This window comes from Panthera onca, chromosome A2 (assembly GCF_046562875.1).
Source record: "Panthera onca isolate mPanOnc1 chromosome A2, mPanOnc1 haplotype 2, whole genome shotgun sequence".
In the NCBI taxonomy this organism is placed as follows: domain Eukaryota; kingdom Metazoa; phylum Chordata; class Mammalia; order Carnivora; family Felidae; genus Panthera; species Panthera onca.
The window spans coordinates 156,853,661-156,874,643 of NC_138340.1; the positions used below are offsets into that span (position 1 = coordinate 156,853,661).

A 20,983-nucleotide genomic window follows, 5' to 3' on the forward strand; every position below is an offset into this window, starting at 1 on the left:
ACTTACATGGTCACCCTACTGAAGGCACCCTACTAACCCACAGTTAAGAAAAAGGAGGGCTAGTGACAAGCATTGTATGCAGTCCAACAGGCAGAAGGGAGGCTAGCATACCTACAGGGAAAAGGGACTAAGAGAAAGCCTGGCCAGAATTACCAGGTGCTGCAGAGGTTTCAAGGAAAATGGAGGCTGTGTATACTATTAGTGCAGTGACAGGTAGCATTCATATTACAGAAGTTTCCAGAGTAGGTGATGAAAACAGTGAGGGAGTTTGTAAAGACCAATAATTTCAGGAGGTTGTCTGGAGAAAAACATGAAATACAGGGCGGCAGATGGATAAGTGGATGGTCAATTGAATGCTTTATTTTTCCAAATGGCAGGGCGGTGTGGGGGGAAGAGTGGCATGTGCAGCCCCAGGAAGAAAACAGGAAGAGTCCAGAGCAAAGGAACATCTATGTTGCTGTGCTCCTGTGTTGGGGGCAATGCAAATGGCATCTGCCTCTGGCGATAGCAGTTCTAGGTTCCCTTGATGTGACCATGGTGCCAGCGCAGGTTACCTGGCAGGGGCTGTTTGACAAGAAAGAAAATGTCACAGTTCACTGCCACTCTTCACAATGATGGCATCAGCACCGCCTCAAACAGCCTTGTACAAAATAAGACACCACTCCTAGATATCTTGGAACTAGAAAGTTAGGAACTTGGGGTTTTCTTGTATTTGGTGTTTTCAAAATCAGAATTACTGAGCAAAGTATGAAAAGAACGCCACTCACCACACCAAAGCTTCCAAATGAAAATATAAGGTTGGTAGCAAAGACTAAATGCTGAGCTTCTGGGCTCTCGAGCACATTTTTCAGAAAGAGCCCTTTATATCCGTGAACAGAAAAAAATCACACACACACACACACACACACACACACACACACACACACACAGAGGCATGTACACACTCTCACATACACCCCTTTACAGTTCCAACAGCATGGGATGTATTCAATTAGAAGGGAAACTGTATTCATGGAAACACACATTTTTCATTGTTTTCCTAATTGATATTTACTTCTATGACTATTTGAGGTTGGTATAGTTGTTATGGTGGGGCAAATTAGATTTTGAAGTTTCATTCCAGTACCTAAAGAATAGAGAAATATACATTTTCCCAATAATACGTGCACACCCATCCAATGAAAAACAGAAAATTGATTTAGAGCCAGCATGTGATTAATATGAACCACACCAAGATAACAAACTATGTAATCCCTCTCTGTGCTTATTATGAAGAAATAACATGTCATTGTTTGTAAAAGCCAAAAGCAGCAGAGAGCTAACCAGAGCTTCAAGGATGATGACATTAATAGTGTATGTTGCCTTACCTTCAACTAGGTAAAGTTCCCTCCAGTTCTCTCTCCCTCCCCTCCTTCTTTCTTTCTTTCTTTCCTTCCTTCCTTCCTTCCTTCCTTCCTTCCTTCCTTCCTTCCTTCCTTCTTTCTTTCCTTCCCTGCTTCCTCCTTCCTTCCCCCCTTCTTTCCTTCCTTCTTTTCTTTCTTTCTGTACAACCCACCTAGATTTCTATAATGGGCACCCTACCTTCCAATTGGTTGGCTTTAGACAGAAATCAGAAGTCCTAAAGGATCTGCTTTGCAAACTCTACATGACACCCCTGTACCCTGAGAGAGGTCTGAAAGTTGGTGTGAAGGGTTCCTTTACTCACAAAGTCACTCTGGACATTCACCCACCACGTGGAGCAGCTAGGGGGACTTGGGTTGCCACGGGGACTCCAATGTGGAAGGCCCAGTACAAGGCGGGGTGTCTCAAACACAGCTGAGTCCTAGTGAAGGAAGACTAGAGTAGAAGCCAGGGTCAATCTAAGGGCTGGGATTTGTGGGCACCAGAGTGCCCCACAATCCAACACGATCTTCACCTTTTAATCTGCTAAATGCCACCATGGTTCCTGCTTTTCTGGGAGTGGACTCTGCAGGAATTCTCCTTTACTATTCTCTCAGACATCCTTTCCTTTGGGCTGCTAGGACAGAAACATCTATTGAATAAAGGGAAAGGAACTGTAAATTCAACCAACCAATGAGTCTTGAGTTGGAGGGGGAGAACAGAAACCAAGGGCAGAAAGCTGAAGCAATCATGGCAGGATGGACAGAAATGGACTCCTTAGAGGAGAGGTGAGAGGTATGGAAATTCCTTACATGCTCGGGAAGGTTGGTTTTCAGGAGAGAAAGGAGGAGTAAGCAAGCCAGGGCACCAGCCCTTAGTGTTAGAAGGCTGGGGGAGCTCCCTGGACCCCTCCTTCGCTGCACTGGAGACAGTTTGCCTCAGAGAGCAAAGGTGACAGTCAGAAGGAAATGCTCATTTCCGTGTCCTTTTGGGGAAGGTAACATGCTACATGGCTAGAAAGTTGTTGATGGAAGCAGGACAGAAGCCTCTTAGAGCCTGGCATGTGGCCCAGGAGGTGAGGCCAGAGCAGAGAAGAGCAGCAAGCACAAGAGGTGTGGGGTGGGAGGCCAGGGCAGAAGGATTGGGAAAGGGAAGGTGTGAAGGTGCTGAGTGCTTGGCCAGGCTCATCTGGGGAAGCAATCTGCTTACCGCTCCTGCCTGGCCTTTGGGGGCAACAAAAGATCTTCTAAGAGCTTTCCAGAGGAATATTTCTGGGTGGGACTCTATACTGCACAGGTGCCCTGTGTCTGCAAAGCTAGCCTATCAACCAGCCTCACTGGGGAGGAAATGGATTTGGGGGGTGGGGGTAAAGTTTCTTGTTTCTCTCATTTGGTTTCCCTTAGTTTTTTAGCAAAGTGTCTTAAAAATGTTCTGTCCTCCCTCAGTTGTATCAGGATAAAATCAAAGAAAAGCCGCTCTGAAAACAGTTCAAAAAGAAAAGGAATCAACAATCCCCTGGGTTGGGTTGGGTTCGGATGTGGCAGCAGCGAAGGGAATCCAAGGAGAGAATTCCAAGGTGGAAGATTAACGGGAAAATGTCACGTCGGGTAGCTGCCTTGCCCCTCTGGCCACGCAGTTCCTGGAGTCCAAACGACTTCAGTTTGGGTCCTGGCTCTGCTACTTACTGGTTTTTGACGCAGGCATGTTATTGCAACTCTCTGAACCTTAGTTTCTGTACCTGTAAAATGGGAATAATGATAATAATCCCTCCCTCCTGGGATTACCTATCTCATCCTAAGAAATAAGTGAGATAAAACTTATTTTTGGTTATCTCAACTTATTATTGGTTGAGAGTAAGCTCTCAACCAATGTTAGCTGTTAATATTCTTAAGAGAAGGGATGTGAGGCTGAGGGGCCAGGAGTCTAGAATGAGGATATACAGGGGCGCCTGGGTGGCTCAGTTGCTTAGGCATCTGACTCTTGATTTTGGCTCAGGTCATGATCTCATTGTCATTAGTTCCAGCCCCGACTCAGGCTGGGCTCCTCGCTGAGCATGGAGCCTCTTAAGATTCTGTGATTCTCTTTCTCTCTCTCTCTCTCTCTCTCTCTCCCTCCCTCTCTCCCCCTCTGCCCCTCCCCCACTCTCTCTCCCAAAAAATTAAAAAAAAAATTTTTTTAATTGAAAAAAATTTAGAATGAGGATATTTAGAGCAGGCCAGATGTGAAAAGGCCGAGATTGGGCTGGACACACACAGAGGGGTGAGCCTGATCCACAGAACCAGGCTCGATCCATAACAGCTCATCATCTGAAGTGGTAGGTGGATGTGTGGGGCAGGGGTGCAGGGGTTGGGGAGGCATCCTGAAGTATTTGGCTCCCACACACCCTTCTGACAACATCAGAAAGACATCTACTATTCCAGGGTTTAAACCCTTGGCAATTTTGAAGGAAGGGGGGCACTATGTCACGGGTCAGCAAACTCTGTCAGGGGCCACACACAATAAATATTTTAAGCTTTGTGGGCCACATGCAGCCCCTGTCACATGAGCCATCTGAAACAACACATAAATGAATAGGAGTGGCTGTGCTAATAAAGTTTTCTTTACAGACACTGAAATGTCAATTTCATATAATTTTCACATGTCATAAAATATCTTTTGATTTTTTTTTCAACCATTTAAGCATGCAAAAAGCATTCTTAGCTTGTGGGCTCTACAAGACCAGGAGGTGGGTCACATTTCACCCCCAAGCCACAGTTTCTCCAACTCAAGGAGGCACCAAAACCCACCACAAACCCCAGTTACCTTTACTGTAAACCAGAGACGCATATCATGATAATTTTGCCATGTCGTGAACACAGCAACTTTCTGAATATTTCTGCCACTTTCAGTTTGTCCAGCTTGGGTCTACCCCTTGGTGATCCCTAAATCACAACTCTTTAGTTCTTTGTGAAAAACAATGAGGACCCTAGTCCCTCTCCTACCGCTGCCACGCTGTTAAGGACAGACACAGGGCCCCAAATAAGTTTGTATCTAAAATTTTAAAAGATACCACCTTCAGGGGTGCCCGGGTGGCTCAGTTGGTTTTGGTTTCAGCTTGGATCATGATCTCATGGTTCATGGGTTTGAGCCCCCAGTCGGGCTCTGTGCTGACAGTCAGGTGCCTGCCTGGGATTCTCTGTCTCCCTTTCTCTCTGCCCCTCTACTCATGCTCGCTCTCTCTCTCTCTGTCTCTCTCTCTCCCTCAATAAACATTTTTTTTAAAAAAAGACTCAAGACTTCACTAATATAGTAAGTGGATGGAATTTGAAGATAAAATATTATAAATAAATAAATAAATAAATAAATAAATAAAACCACCCTGAATCTATTCAGTCAGTAACAAGGAGTAAAAATCATTAAACAGGTTCCTACAGGGTCCTCAGGAATGTTTTGAAAGCTATGTCTCTAGCTCTGAAATGATCATGCTCCTACAAACTCCCGCTGTGAGACTGGACTGGATGGTAGGCTGCAGTTCCCTGTGTGGTTCTGACCCATCAGGGCAATATTTATATCTTTGTGTCTTTTTCAGCTGGTTTACTAAGACAATGATGGGAAACATCTAGAGTCAGTGTGGCACACGGGAAGAACCTAGACTTTGGTGTCAAAAAGTCTAGATTCGAGGGGCGCCTAGATGTGGGCATCCAACTCTTGAATTTGGCTCAGGTCATGATCCCAGGGTAGTGGGATCAACCCCTGCATCAGGCTCTGTGCTGAGTGTGGAGCCTACTTGGGATTCTCTCTCTCTCCCTCTCTGCCCCTCCCCCTGGCTCACTCGTGCTCACATTCTCTCTCTCTCCAGAATAAAGGGAAAAAAAAATTTTTTTAAACAGTTAGATTTGAGTGCCCATTCTAGGTGATCTTTAGAAAGTCACCAAACCTGTTTTGCCTTCAGTTTCCCCATCTGGAAAAACAGAGATGATCAGAATATCCATTTCACAGAGTTGTTTTGAGGTTCAAAGGAAATAATATATATGTGCATAATAAACTAGAAATCACCATAAAAAAGTGAGTGCATTTATTCATTCAACACACATGTACTGAGAGGACTGCTCATTAAATGAGACACAGAATTCAAAGGTTAACACAGCTAAACTTTCAGCCTCCAAGGGCTCAGAGGCTGGTAAAGAACAAGAGGTATAATTACAAGGTGGGAAACACTTCAGTGTAGGTCTTTGTACTATGGGGTCAGGGATGTACCTCACACCTCAAATGTTCACAATTAAAATTCCTCTCCAAAAAATAAAAAATTAAATCCTGAAATTTCCTGCTTTATTTCCTTCTGTGACAGAGAAAGGAGAACTCAGGATAGCAGAGAAGCATGTTCCACTGACTATCCTTCGAAATCCTCATCACAGCCTGAAGATGCAAAAAAGAAAGGGGTCCCATCACACCCAGACTTCCCTACGGAAAGCTGCTGTTTGCATCTCCTGCCAAGAGCTCTTGGAGACTGAAAACAGATTTGTGATTTATTCAAACCAGATGCTGGTGGCCCTGAGTGCAGCTGGGACCAAGAATGACAGAAATGCTTAGCCGGGACAGGGTGGCAGTCTGACTCTCTGAAGACAGGAGACCTCAGAGGATCCTAACCTGGTTTCCTGTTCACCTTACTTCTCAGTGGAATGGGACCTAATATTCACATTCTATTCATGAATGCACAGAGCAAAATTTGCTTGCCTTTGGACTCAAAGGCCAAGAAAAATACCTTGAACAAGTCAGTCTAGCCACTTGGAGGTTGTGGTTGTGTCTGTACAGGGCCTGCACCCACCCTCCATTTCCTCCTGGCCACGACCTGCTCTCCAAGGAACAATGGCAGATGTGCCTGGAGGACTCTATGGGGACAGAACGAGAGAAGCTAGGGTTTGTATCCTATGCTGAGGTTGGAAATAGGAGGAAACATGGCCTAACTCCTATCTCCACCCCCTCTCTCCCCACCAGCCACCCCCAATTGCCTGCCCTTACACTGGACGGATACCAGATTCCCCACCCCACCTGAGCAGGTCCTGATAGGCAGTGGCATCAGGAGTTAGGACTGGGGTAAGCATACATTTTCTCTGCACTCATGGAGTGTGTTCAGATAACAAAGGGAGTAGATTAAGCCAGAGGTAAGCTCTGGACATAAAATGATTGAAGTATAAGGAAGGAAAGGTCATGACACAAGAACAGACACTCAGATCAATGGAAAAGAATAGAGAACCCAGAAATGGACCCACAAACGTATGGTCATCTAATCTTTGACAAAGCAGGAAAGAATATCCAATGGAATAAAGACAGTCTCTTCAGCAAGTGGTGCTGGGAAAACTGGACAATGACATGCAGAAGAATGAACCTGGACCACTTTCTTATACCATACACAAAAATAAACTCAAAATGGATGAAAGACCTAAATATAAGACAGGAAATCAAAATCCTCGAGGAGAAACTAGGCAAAAACCTCTTTGATCTTGGCCACAGCAACTTCTTACTCAACACATCTCCAGAGGCAAGGGAAGCAAAAGCAAAAATGAACTACTTAGACCTCATCAAAATAAAAATCTTCTGCACAGCGAAGGAAACAATCAGCAAAATAAAAGGCAACCGACAGAATGGGAGAAGATATTTGCAAATGACATCAGATAAACGGTTACTATCCAAAATCTATAAAGAACTTATCAAACTCAACACCCATAAAACAAATAATCCAGTGAAGAAATGGGCAAAAGACACTTCTCCAAAGAAGACATCCAGATGGGCAACCGACACATGAAAAATGCTCAACATCACTCATCATCAGGGAAATACAAACCAAAACCACAATGAGATACCACCTGACACCTGTCAGAATGGCTAACATTAACAACTCAGGCAACAACAGATGTTGGCGAGGATGCAGAGAAAGAGGATCTCTTTTGCATTGCTGGTGGGAATGCAAGCTGGTGCAGCCACTCAGGAAAACAGTATGGAGGTTCCTTAAAAAGTAAAAATAGAACTACCCTACAACCTAGCAATTGCACTACTAGGTATTTATCCAAGGGATACAGGTGTACTGTTTCGAAGGGACACATGCACCCCCATGTTTACACCAGCACTATCAACGATAGCCAAAGTATGGAAAGAGCCCAAATGTCCATCAATGGATGAATGGATAAAGATGTGGTATATATATACAATGGAGTATTACTCGGCAATCAAAATAATGAAATCTTGCCATTTGCAACTACGTGGATGGAACTGGAGGGTGTTATACTAAGTGAAATTAGTCAGTCAGAGAAAGACAAAAATCATATGACTCACTCATCTGAGGACTTTAAGACACAGACCAGATGAACATAAAAGAAGGGAAGAAAAATAATATAAAAACAGGGAGGGGGACAAAACATTAGAGACTCATAAATATGGAGAAAAAACTGAGAGTTACTGGAGGGGTTGTCGGAGGGGGGATGGGCTAAATGGGTAAGGGGCACTAAGGAATCTACTCCTGAAATGATTGTTGCACCAGATGCTAACTAATTTGGATGTAAATTTTAAAAAATGAAAAATAAAATTAAAACAATAAATAAATATATCCAATATAAAAAATAAAAGAGAAGAAATAGAAAAAAAAAAAAAGGAAAGGCCATATGACTTTTCAGATCTCTAGCTGAGGTGTGTCTGAGAAGACAGGTCAATTCTCCAGTGAATCAGTGCCTACACAACTTTGGTGAATAAACCCTAAAGTTCAAACTGCAAACCCCACAGACTATACAGCCTGGGGGATCTCTCTACACTGCCAGATACAGCCTCCTGACAAAAAAAAAAAAAAAACAAAACAAACAAACAAAAAAACCCGTCCACAATCATATTGAAAGACCCTAACTCATCTTTCTATTCCCCAAAACCCTTAGTGCCTGGGTGGCTTAGTCACTTAAGCATCTGACTCTTGGTTTTCACTCAGGTCATGATCTCACGGTTCATGAGATTGAGCCCCATGTCATGCTTTGCACTTACAGCGTAGAGCCTGTTTGGGATTCTCTCTCTTCTCTCTCTCTCTCTCTCTCTCTCTCTCCCTGCCCCTCCCCTGCTCATGCTCTCTCTTGCTCTCTCTCTGTCTCTATTCCCCAAAACCCTTGGCCAAGGACCTCATTCATAGTGCAGCATAGCCAATGTCAAGTGGACTCAGTCAATTAACTAAGATTAGCAAGTAGGGTTAAAATTACTTGCTCTGGAGTATGTAAGTTTGCCACATGTTTATGTTTTATATTTATATTTTTAACAAATATTTGTTCAGCTTTCTGTGAAATTTATTTTAATATAGTAAAATATATATTACAAAAATTAAATACTGTGAGATTGCCTTAATCTTTTTATGAAAGAATCAGAGTATTAAATGATAAAATGCCTCTGCCTTTGCAGTTTACCTTTTCATGAGTTACTTAGCTAATCAATTTCTGAATCTGTATTCTAACATCTAAAAGTACTAGTGAGACTACATCTTTGGCACTGATTAGTTGTATGTGCTGTGAAGTGAGGTTTTGGTTTTGGTTTTTGGTTTTCAAAGGCTGGGTAACTGAAGAATATGTCTGGCAAATCCTGATCTAAAGAGGTCATCCTAGAACATCCGATTCTGTGGTCTGAGTCTCCTTCCTCTCGGCTCCTCCATGGCCTGGGGCAAGGCTGACTACCCCCTTTTTATAAACCCTCCATTCCGGCTTCTGTTATCTGTTCAGCTGCCTGTCTTTATCCTATTTCCTTATCCATCAAGCACCCTTTAAACAAAGAAGTCACACTCCGCCACCACCTTTGGGGCTTAAAACCCCAAATCCCAAATCTCAGAAAAACCTCAGTCCTGGGCAAACCAAGACAGTTTGTCACTTGAGCACCACCCAAATGACTGAGACTATATTCAGATTTTATTCATTATTGTCGTTCAACTACAGCTATGATGTTCGTTCGTCCCAATCCTTTATGAACAGACATACACAGACTTGAACTTCGAACACATACACACCCATGCCCAGGCACACATACCCCTGCTTAAAAGCCTCCAGTGGCTTCCATTACCTTTAGATTTTCAGATGGGCTTGCAAAGCCCTCCGTTCTGCGTGCATCTCAGACCTACCTCTTCTGACAGATTTTGATCCTTTATTTTATTCACTGTACTGAATACAATCATTTGAAAAGTCTGATGGCTTGGGTTTGGGTTTTTCTTCTTTAATTATGGAAAATTTCAAACATACAGAAAAATAGAGAAATAGAACAGTGATCCCTTATGTATTTTGGCCTCAACAAATAACATTCTGCCAGGACTGTCTACGGAAGGCTTTTGAGTAGGGTTATTGTATGATTCAAATACTTCTAGGAGCTTCAGCCTAAAAGGTTTTGTTCTAAAGTGGGTTCTAAAGTGGGAAGTCATGGCAACTTTGTGTCATTTCTCCTAAATACCATGGCCATTCTGTCTGTGATTTGATTCCCTTCAAATCGGCATACATGTGTTTGTTCCCTGAACTTTCTAATTCTACTTTGCCCATTTGACAGTCCTTAAGTTAGTCTGACTGTATTTAGCTTAAGTTCCTCTAAAAATGGTTCTGCTGGTTCTTCCTGACTCATCTGTTTCTTTGGCCATTTTTTAAAGTAATTCCTATGACCAACATGGGGCTCAAACTCAGGACCCCCATATTAAGAGTCACGTGCTCTACCAACGGAGCCAGCCAGGTGCTCCTCTTTGGCCATTTTTAATGTGTGATTTGCAACAGAGACCCTGCCTTCCTTCCTCATAAAGTGGTTGAGCAACTCAACATTACTCTCCAATAGACCTTCACTTTAAAGAGTTCTATACTAGTCATAAACTACCTGTTTCTATTTTAATACCAAGAAAATCAAGAAGAAAGGTCTTAAAACCTCTTTCTCTTTTTTCCCCCCAAAACTGGGTTTTAATTACTTTTCAAATCTCTTGCCCAATTTCCCTAAAGAAAGCCTAGGGCTATGTCTCTGAATTTTCAGTCCTCCTCACCTAGGGTATGTTGGCAAACCAGTTCTCTGGGAAAAAGAGAGACAGAAAGAGAAGGAGGGAGACAGAGAGAGAAAGAGAGTAAAGCTTTGATATGTGGAGTATTCTCATTGTGAATTTTCATTGTGTAAATACTCCCACCATGATGTCACTAAATGGGAAGTTGGGAAGAAATGCACACCATCCATGCTTTCTATCTGGTGGCAGCCAACTCCAGCACACCACTCCCTCTTCCTCTTAAGCAAAAGAACAAAAAGACTGAGCATACCAATTCTGTAGCCACACAGTCTAGATTTCAACAGAGTACTAGCTCTGTGACCTTGGGCAAGTTGCTTAATTCCTCTGAGACTCAATTTCCTCATCTTTACGACACGGGTAATAAATACCTCTGTCTTGTGGGTTTTTCTGTGATGTGCAAAATTCTCACAACAGTGCCTAGCTTCCTGTTGGCATCATAATATTATTTCCTGCTATTACCCAGGACGTTAGATCAAATGGTGCTGTGTGGATTTATTGCCACTAGATGGCATCCTCCTCATTTCTGTAGCACAAACCCTTTCTACAAAGGTATTTGCAACTCCACATTCAACAGTAACTGGATCAAATGAATTAACTGACACAACTTTTCCTCTCTCTCATATCCTGGCTTAAGCTTTATATTTTCCTTTGAAAATCCATTAGGGATCCAGCTATTGACCCTTGTCTGCAGCCACCTCGAAAGCTCGACGCAGAAGTTATTTTCAACCAAGAGGGTCTAATCTTATTTAGTAATTATAGGAATCAAAACAAAAGCTACAACTGTCCCTGTTACAGAAGGGGTCAGTTCCCTAATCTTTGCTTTCCTCATCTCTCTCCTCTCACTCAAAGGAAGGCAATATGGTTTTAAATGTGCCCTCCATTATCACATCATCTGTTTACTGCCCAGTCACTTTGAAAGGGGACACAAATCAGTAGAAAAATAGATCAGTTCTATAAGTATTTATTCAGCCACTGTATATGTAAGCTGCTGTGCCAGGTTGTAAGGATATAATGGTAAATAAGAATCACATAGAAGAACTTTGGAAAACAGTATGGAGGTTCCTCAAAAACCTAAAAATAGAACTACCCTATGACCCAGAAATTGCAATACTAGGCATTTATCCAAGGGATACAGGTGTGCTGTTTTGAAGGGACACATGCACCCCAATGCTTATAGCAGCACTATCAACAATAGCCAAAGTATGGAAAGAGCCCAAATGGCCATCAACGGATGAATGGATAAAGAAGATGTGGGATATATATATACAGTGGAGTATTACTCAGCAATCAAAAAGAATGAAATCTTGCCATTAGCAACTACGTGGATGGAACTGGAGGGTATTATGCTAAGTGAAATTAGAGAAAGACAAAAATCATATGACTTCACTCATATGAGGACTTTAAGAGACAAAACAGATGAACATAAGCGATGGGAAACAAAAATAATATAAAAACAGGGAGGGGGACAGAACAGAAGAGACTCATAAATATGGAGAACAAACAGAGGGTTACTGGAGGAGGTGTGGGAGGGGGGATGGGCTAAATGGGTAAGGGACACTAAGGAATCTACTCCTAAAATCATTGTTGCGTATATGCTAACTAATTTGGATGTAAATTTAAAAATATAAAATTAAAAATCATGCTCTAAAAAAAAAAAGAATCATATAGAAGGAACTTGCCTATCAGTAAATCTAGATCTTTCCAGAAATAAAATATTAATTTTTTTATCAACTCAAACAACTTATTTTAAAACTTATACAGATGAATAAAAGTCCTTGAATAACTAATCTCTTCCAGATATTAAGGCATGCTACTAAGTTATTGTTAAACTAATATAACAGGAAAATGAAGGGGCGCCTGGGTGGTTCAGTTAAGCATCTGACTTGGGCTCAGATCATGATCTCATGGTTCATCAGTTCAAGCCCCGCACCAGACTTTCTGCTATCAGCACAGAGCCTGCTTTCAGATCCTCTGTCTCCCTCTCTCTCTGCCACTCCCCGCCCCTCAAGAATAAATAGACATTAAAAAAATAGGAAAATGAACATAAAAATAGACTCATTTATACATAGGAACTTAAGATATGATAAAAAGTGAACCATATATGAGTGAGCAAAGGATAGAATATTTATTAAAAAATACTGGGCGGGGGGGGGGGGGGGGTGGGCACCTGGCTGGCTCAGTCAGCGGAGCATGCGACTCTTGATCTTAGGGTTGTGGGTTTAAGCCCCACATTGGGTGTAGAGATTACTTAACAAAATAAGATCTTTAAAAAAGTAAAAATAATAAAAAGTACTGGGAATGATGCTCACTGTTTGGAGAAAAATAAAGTTGAATCCTTTCCTCTTACTTTACACAAAAGTAAATCTAAACAGATAAAAGACCCAAATGTGAAAGGTAGTATTATAAAGTTAATAGAAGAAAATTTACAATTTTGTGACTAAAGAATAGAAAATGCCTTATTAAACAAGATCCCAAAAGCTCAAAATTGATTGCATTTCCATTCAGTGAAAGGTAGTGATGACAGTCAGGGAGAAGGCGTTTACAACATCCAAAAGCGACAGGAGACCACTAACAAGACCGTACAGGAAAACTAACACACACACACACACACACACACACACACACACACACACACACACAAACACACACACGCACACACATAAAATACAAATAGGTAGAGGAAACTCAAATGTCCAACAAAAGGTGCTCATTCTCACTTGTAACCAGGAATATGCAAATTAAAACAACAATAAGGTATTATTTTATATTAGTCAGAATAACCCAAAATTACCAAGCGTTGGCAAGGATGTGAAGAAAGGGAAACCTTGGTGCTGCTGGCAGGCATGTGAAATTGTACCGCCATTTCAGAGACCAATCTGTCAGCATTGGTGAAATAAAATACTCACATGCACTTTGACTTAGAGATCCACTCCTGGGTACATCCCCAAGAGAAACTCTAGCACAGGTTCTTTAGGGGACTAGACAGGGTGTTCCTTAAAGCATTGCTTGTGGAGGTAGTGAGCTGAAGGCACCCAAACAAGAATGGGTCATAAGGTGTGGTGGGTGCCCAGTGCAAACTAGCACACAGCAGTCAGAAGCTGTGCACTAGAAGTACAAACAGCACACTGGATATTTTCAAGAGGAAATACAAGAAGCAGAGAAAACAAAACAAAACAAAAGAAATCGAAGCAGAATAAGACCCATAGCTGAGCCCCACTTATGTATATGAAAAGCACACATCAAACAGCACTGCACATCTGAGGAGTGATATTCACGTTCAGGGACATCATCCATCACAGCAGCACATGTACCTGGGAGAGCACATCGCACAGTAGTTAAGAGCATGGCTTCTAACACCAGACCACTTGGGTTCAAATCCTGGCTCTGCTGCTTACTGGCTCTGTCACCTTGGGCAAGTCTCTTAACCTCTGTGTTTAGTTTCTTCACTTGAAAAATGGTAGATAATAATAGCAAGGACTCTACGGTGTGGTGAGGATTAGCAGAGTTAATAAAAGTACTTAAACAGTGCCTGTCAGTAAATGCTCCCTAACTGTTGTTGTTTGCTATCATTACCCATAATAACATGAGAGGGGGATTAAGAGTAGAAGAGAAAAATAAAATGAAAAAAAACAAGGGTGGAAACTTGTGTGTATGATAATAGTGAGCTATGGATTGAAGGGAATATTTAATTCAACTCTCTCTGCACCTGAGATTAACACACACACACACACACACACACACACACACACACACACATTTCCTCCCTGTACAAGCTTACAGAACAGTGGGAGATACTGAAAATTTCAATCTACTATGATAGGGGCCATGGTAAGAGAATGCACAGGGCAGCACAAGAACCCAGAAGAGAGACAGGTTAGCCTCCAGGTTCACAAAAGGATTCTGGAGGATAGGCATGTTGGGGGACAGGATGACTTCGAGTTTAAGATTTGGGATCTGAGTTAGGATCACAATTTGCCTTTCACTATTCTTTATGATTACTGGCAAGTTACATTCCCAGAGTAATCACTGTTAGAAAACACTCAGGTTCTAAGAATATACTACTAGAATTCAAAGACCCCAGCAGGACCTGGCATAATCTTAGCTATGATTAAGCCTCTCACAAGTAGTTCCTATCTCTTTAAGAACAATCCTGGAAAGTGCATATTGCCAATCATGTATAAGTTAATCTAAAGGCCTAAAGATGGCATCTCCTCAGTGGTTGTAGAGCAAGCTGTTGCCTTTTTTGTAATTCTCAGCAAAGGAAGGGTGCTAAAGGGGGTGATCACATCGAATCTTGGAAGCAGAAGGCGGGTGCTGACTTGGCTGGCCTTTAAAATCAGGAGGTAATTACCAGTCAGAGCCAGAGGGTCTTTTGAGCGACTGGCCCATGCATGGCTACCAGCCCACAAGCTATTATTGGCATGTGCACTGCAGGGCACTGCTGCTGTGTTTAAAGGAAATCCACCAGGCACACACTGAATCAGTAGCTATAATGGTATTTTGTCCTAAGAAGGTGGTTCTTGGCCCAAGAAAGGGGATTTGCTCACTGGAGAGTTTATAAATCCCAATTGCAAAACACTCACTAGGTTTGTTCATTTTTCTCACAGAAGAAACACAAAAATAAAAATACTTGAGTGCTTGATATTTGCTTAGGGAATGACCTTGGAAGGAAAGAAGAAAAAGGACATCACAGACATGCCTTCAGGCAAAATTCCCATGGATAGAGCTGAAAACAACATGTTCTCCAGCAGTTCTTAAGCCAACATCAGGTGAGGGAAAGCAGACAAACCTCATTCTTTGAAATGGAGAACAATTTCCAACCCAGAAAGTGGCCAACGAAGTTTAGTGCCAGGGTCACAGAGGCAACTCCAAACCACACAAGTTCAATTATCATTCCCACCACTTACAGGCTTTATGATTTTGTGCAAGTTTCTGCATCTCTCCATGCCTCAGTCTTCCCATCAGCAGAACGAGGACCAACGTGATAATAGTACCTACTGAACAGACACTTGGGAGTATAGTTTGTCAGTTTCTTAAAAAGTTAAACTTACCATTAGATGGAGAAATTCCACCCAAGAGAAATGAAAACATATGTCCACACCAAGACTTGTCTGCAAGTATTCACAGCAGAATTGTTCTTAATGGCCCACAACTAGAAATAACCCAAATGCCCATCAACTGGTGAATAAACAAAATGTGGTACATCCATACACAAAATACTATCCAGCAATAGGAAGTAAAAAACTACGATCCAGCAAATACTATCCAGCAATACAAAATACTATCCAGCAATAGGAAGTAAAAAAGCCACCTGGGTGGCTCAGTTGGTTAAGCATCCAACTCTTGATTTTGGCTCAGGTCATGATCTTGAGATCCACGAGTTCAAGCCCCATGTCAGGCTCTGCGCTGACGGTGCAGAACCTGCTTGGGATTCTCTTCCCCTCTCTGCCCTCTCAAAAATAAACAAATAAACTTTAAAAAATGGAAAAAAAAGAAAAATTACTGATATATGTTACAACATGGATGAATGTCAAAAATATACAAAGTGAAGCCAGAAAAAACTATATATTATGTGATTCCATTTATATAAAATTTCCAGAAAAAGCAAATCTATGAAGACAGAAAGTAGACCAGTGGATTCCTGAGATGAGGGCTGGGAGTGGCATTAATATTCCAAGACAGGATCATGGTGATGGTTGCGCAATTCTACACATTTAATAAAAATCACTGAATGGTATGCTTGTAACAGGTGAATTTTATATATGTAAACTATACCTCAACAAAGCTGCTAAAAAAAATAGCAACTACCTGGTAGGGTTGTCATGATGAGTTAATTTTCATAAAGCACTTTATAACGGCATCTAACATGCAGTAAGTAATGTGAGTTCGATGTGTACTTCCTAAATAATAAAAATAATTATTTGTGGCTATGTGATTCATCACCTGAGTAAATTCCTGACAGTTCTTATATGTTTCCCCATACCTCAAGAGGCACAACATCTGAGTACTTAAGCAATGGAATTCCTGCTCTTCTATAAAATATGTTTTAAAAACTATACTAAGCTTGAGGTCATTCAAGTAGAGACTTTGAAACTTGTCACATGACCTGGCCTCTACCTGCCACCTTCCCAGGCCACACTGCCTTCTTCGCCCAAAAGAACTTTGCTCAGTTCCTCAAGACTCTGGACCACACTGCCTTTTTTTGTACCTGTTGCTGGCTCTGGGTGCAAATCTACCTGTGCTCCCTCTCAAGGGTCTAACTCCTACTTAACCCCTACCCACCTTTCAAGTCTTCATGCAAGGTCACTTTTTCTAGGCAGTTTTTTTGATTCTTCCTCGTTGCCCCCAATGCACCCCACCCTAACACACACACACACACACACACACACACACACACACATTTATTTTTTATATCATTTTTTGAAAAATATTTATTTTTGAGAGAGAGAGACAGAAGGGGAGGGGCAAGGAGAGAAGGGGACAGAGGTTTTGGAGCAGGCTCTGTGCTGACAGCACAGAACCAGACACAGGGCTCAAACCCAGGAACTGCAAGATCATGACCTGAGCCAAAGTCAGACGCTCAACCCACTGAGCCACCCAGGCACCCCCACATACACTTTATGTTAGACCAATTTTATGCCTTTTGATTCCCACATCAACGGATGAATAATGCTTGTATCCATCCCCACAGTATGGATGGGCACTCCCAACAGTATGTGGGACGTAAGGGGCCTTCAATAAACACTAGTGCAATGATTCTCAGCCGGAGGGGATTCTGATCCCGCAGAAGACATCTAGAAATTCCATCACCTCAAATAGTCCTCTTGTACCAATTTTCAGTCACTCCCCCTCCCAGCCTCAGGAGAAACCACTGATCCACTTTCTGTTTTCTCTGAAAATTTCATACAAATGGAATCGTACAAGGTGGAATTCTTGGCACCTTATTGATTTCATAGCTCTTTTTACACACGGATAATTAGCTTTTTGACTATGAAATGAACCCAGATATTTTTCCCAGTTATTTTTTGACGTAATGGAGTTTGCCAAACGGATTTTTAAAGTTATGTATTGAATGTTAAAATCTTTTAAGGTTTCTGCATTTAGTATCACAGCTAGCAAAGCGGTCTCTACTCCCAGATTTTTTTTTAAGGTTTTTCCATAAATTCCTCAGGTACTTTAGTGGTTTCTTTCTTTAACCTAAAATATTCTAGGGGTTCCTGGGTGGCTCAGTCAGTTAAACCTTCGACTTCAGTTCAGGTCATCATGTCGGGGTCCAGGGGTTCGAGCCCCGTGTGGGGCTCTGTGCTGACATCTCCAAGCATGGAGCCTGCTTTGGATTCTGGGTCTCCCTCTCTCTCTCTCTGCCCCTCCCTGGCTCGCACTCTGTCTCTCAAAAGTGAATAAATGTTAAAAAAAAAAAAAAAAATTTAAGAAATAGCCCTTAAAAAAAACAAAAACAACAAAAAAATACTCCATCAAGCTAGAGATGTTCCTTGTGTAAGGTGTGACGTATAGGTCAAACTACGTTTTGCTTAAACCTCCCAGTTGTCCCAATACCACTTATTAAACAATCCATCTTTTACTTACTTGGAAAGGCAATTTGTCTAAAACATCTGTGGTTTCAAATACTTAACTCCAAATTACATGATTAAAGCTCTCGTGATGTTTTGAATGCAGACAATATTACTGATGAGGATTTGGTTTACATATACCAGCCCTTCTTCACCCCTCCAAAGTTTGATAATTACATCATATTTAGTTCCTTTACTAGTTATTTTTGCTACTTTAAATAATTGGCTTACATCACAATTTCTTGTTCCAATAACTCTAGTCAGTGCCTAGACACTCCCCTCAACAATATGAAATAATGGTGTAAAGAAGTGTAAATATTTTTGTTGTTCCCACTCTGTATTATCCACAGGGCCCAATATAATAATAATATTAATAATAACAGTGTATGGAGGCAGGATATAGAGACTCAGATTATGTTTTACCATGCTATGATTTGTAAAATAAATATCCATCAGTCCATATGATATAAACGAATGATTGAATAAATACATACACAAATACATAAATGGAACAATTCTCTTTTCAGAATTTCAATTAATAATTGTAGAAGAAACAAGGGAAATAGAAAATCACCATTAGAACACCACAGTAATAACTGCTGCAGGCAGAATCTACTGATGAATGATAAAACTGGTAGGTGAAAGTTTAAGGAGGAATAGGACATTTCATACCTTCAAAGTATCTCTCCCAAAACATGTCTTAAATACTATGGTGGTTTTAACATACATCCACAAATTATTTGATGTCCTTCACAACCAACCCCACCTCCAGACTGGGCTGCACTTAGCGACTCCCTTCTAAAGAATAGAGTAGGGAAAGGAAGAAACAATGATTTTTACAGTAGAGAAACTTGACAAGTTTTCTCCACCTTACCCAAATGGTCAAGGTTAACATGGGTAATAGTAAGTCATGTTGGTATCAGGAACCCCCTGACACAATTCAAGGAAAAGGGCACTTCACCTCTGTGGCATACTTCCAAAAAAAGCAGAATTCCAGCCTAGTCATGAAAAATCATCAAACCGGAAATTGAGGGACATTGTACAAAATATGTGACTAATGGTCTCCAAAAGTGTTAAGGTCAAGAAACACAAGAAAAAAATCAAGAAACTTTCATAGATACGAGAGGAGACTAAAGAGACATGACAACTAAATGCTAGGTGGTACCCTGGAACTGATCCTGGAACAGAAAAAGGACATTAGCGGAAAACATGGTGAAATCCAAATGAAGCCCATTATCTAGTTAATAGTACTGTACCAATGTTAATTTCTTAGCTTTGATCATTATACTAAGGTTATGTAAGTTGTCCACGTCAGGGAAAGCTGGATGAGGGGTATGCAGAAACTCTCCGTACTACTATCTTTACAATTCTTTTGTAAGCCTAAAATTATTCCTAAAAATCAAGGTTTTTTAAAATATGGGATATTATTTAAAATAAGATATTATCATGGAGCTAAATTTACTCTTGGATACTTTTAAATTAATATTAACTGAAGAAATGTGTAATTTTTCAGTTTCAGTGATTGCAAAGCAATTAGTTCAATTTTCAAGTAGGTGAAAATAACATTCTATCTCATTTCATTTCATACTTTCTACTCTAGGTAAATGTTTACACTGCCCTTGTATTCTGATGGCTTAGGGTTGCTTTTTCTCCTGAATATGCATGAGACGTAGAATCTTTATTGTTATGTGTTTTCCCATTCATAAAATCAGAAACATTAAGAATAATTTTAATAAAATTAAATGGAACTTTAAAAATTTGTTTCTTTGGGGGGCCTGGGTGGCTCAATCTGCTGAGCATCCCACTTTGGCTCAGCTCATGATCTCACCGCTGGGCTGGTGAGTCTGAGCCTCAGTTGGGCTCTGTGCTGTGACAGCTCAGAGTCTGGAGCCTGCTTCTGATTCCCTGTCTCCCTCTCTCTCTGCTCTTTTCCCACTTGCACTCTGTCTCTCTCTCAAAACTAAACATTAGAAGGAAAAAAAAAATTTTTTAACTGTTTCTTTGCAGTCAATGTAATCCCAATATAAGACAATACGACATATTCAGGAATACAGATAGGACACACCATTCCCCATTATTCCTCTTATTATTGTTGCAGGGAGGCCTCCTTCTCTCCTGCACTCACTCTCAGAACATGCACTGATTGTCAAATATGTTCCAGGCTAAGCTCTGAGAAATGCAAAAGAAATGTATAATTTGGGCACTTCTTACTCGGCCCTGGTCCCAGGAACTTCCTGCAACTTCCAGGTAACACAAATAACTAACACGTATCAGCCCTTTTCTTCTCACAAGGCTGTGTGAGGTAGGGGTTATCATTATGCATCCCCATTTTTTAAAAAAAAATTTCATTTTATTTATTTGAGAGAGCACATGCGCAAGCTGGGGAGGGGCACAGAGAGAGAGAGGGAGAGAGAGAGAGAGGGAGGGAGGGAGGGAGGGAGGGAGGGAGAGAGAGAGAGAGAGAGAGAGAGAGAGAGAGAGAGGGAATCTCAAGCAGGCTCTGTGCGTTCTGCGTGGAGCCCAAAGCGGGGCTTTATCTCACAAATTGTGAGATCATTACCTGAGCCGAAATCAAGTCTTGACTGACGGAGCCACCCAGATGCCCCAAGCAACCCCATTTTGGGGAGGGATGAGGAGGGGGTCCTCTGTGTGGCTCCCACAGGTAGGCTGACGGGCAAACGTGGAACTCTTGATTTCCGCTGGCGTCATAATCTCAGGATGGTGTAATCCAGCCCCGGCTTCTGGCTCTGTGCTGGGCCTGGAATTTACTTGAGATTTTCCCTTTCCCTCTGCCCCTCCCCCACGCTCGCAGGAGCTCTCTCTCAAAAAAAAAAAAAAAAAAGAAAGAAAGGAAAAAAAAGGGATGAAGAAGAAAGTGAGGTTCAGAGACGTCAAGTGGCCTGCCAAAGGAGCACAGCTAAACGAGAAACACAGTCCACACCTCAAACACCCGCCTGGGCCGTAGACTCAGGACCAGGCCAGAGACAGCCCCGCCCTCACGCGCCAAGCGCTC

The 20,983-nt window shown here is 41.7% G+C and overlaps 2 long non-coding RNA genes across 3 annotated transcripts in view; both read right to left on the bottom strand.

Annotated features, from left to right (window-relative positions):
• The window catches only part of LOC132679654 (uncharacterized), a 47,360-nt gene that overhangs the window by 7,180 nt on the left and 19,197 nt on the right, over window positions 1-20,983 (bottom strand). The window lies entirely within an intron of this gene.
• On the bottom strand, window positions 339-20,912 carry LOC132679655 (uncharacterized). Its single transcript, XR_009610261.3, has 2 exons — window positions 20,531-20,912; window positions 339-564 (listed from the first exon to the last, which is right to left on the bottom strand). It is a non-coding gene; the product is annotated as an uncharacterized LOC132679655 (long non-coding RNA).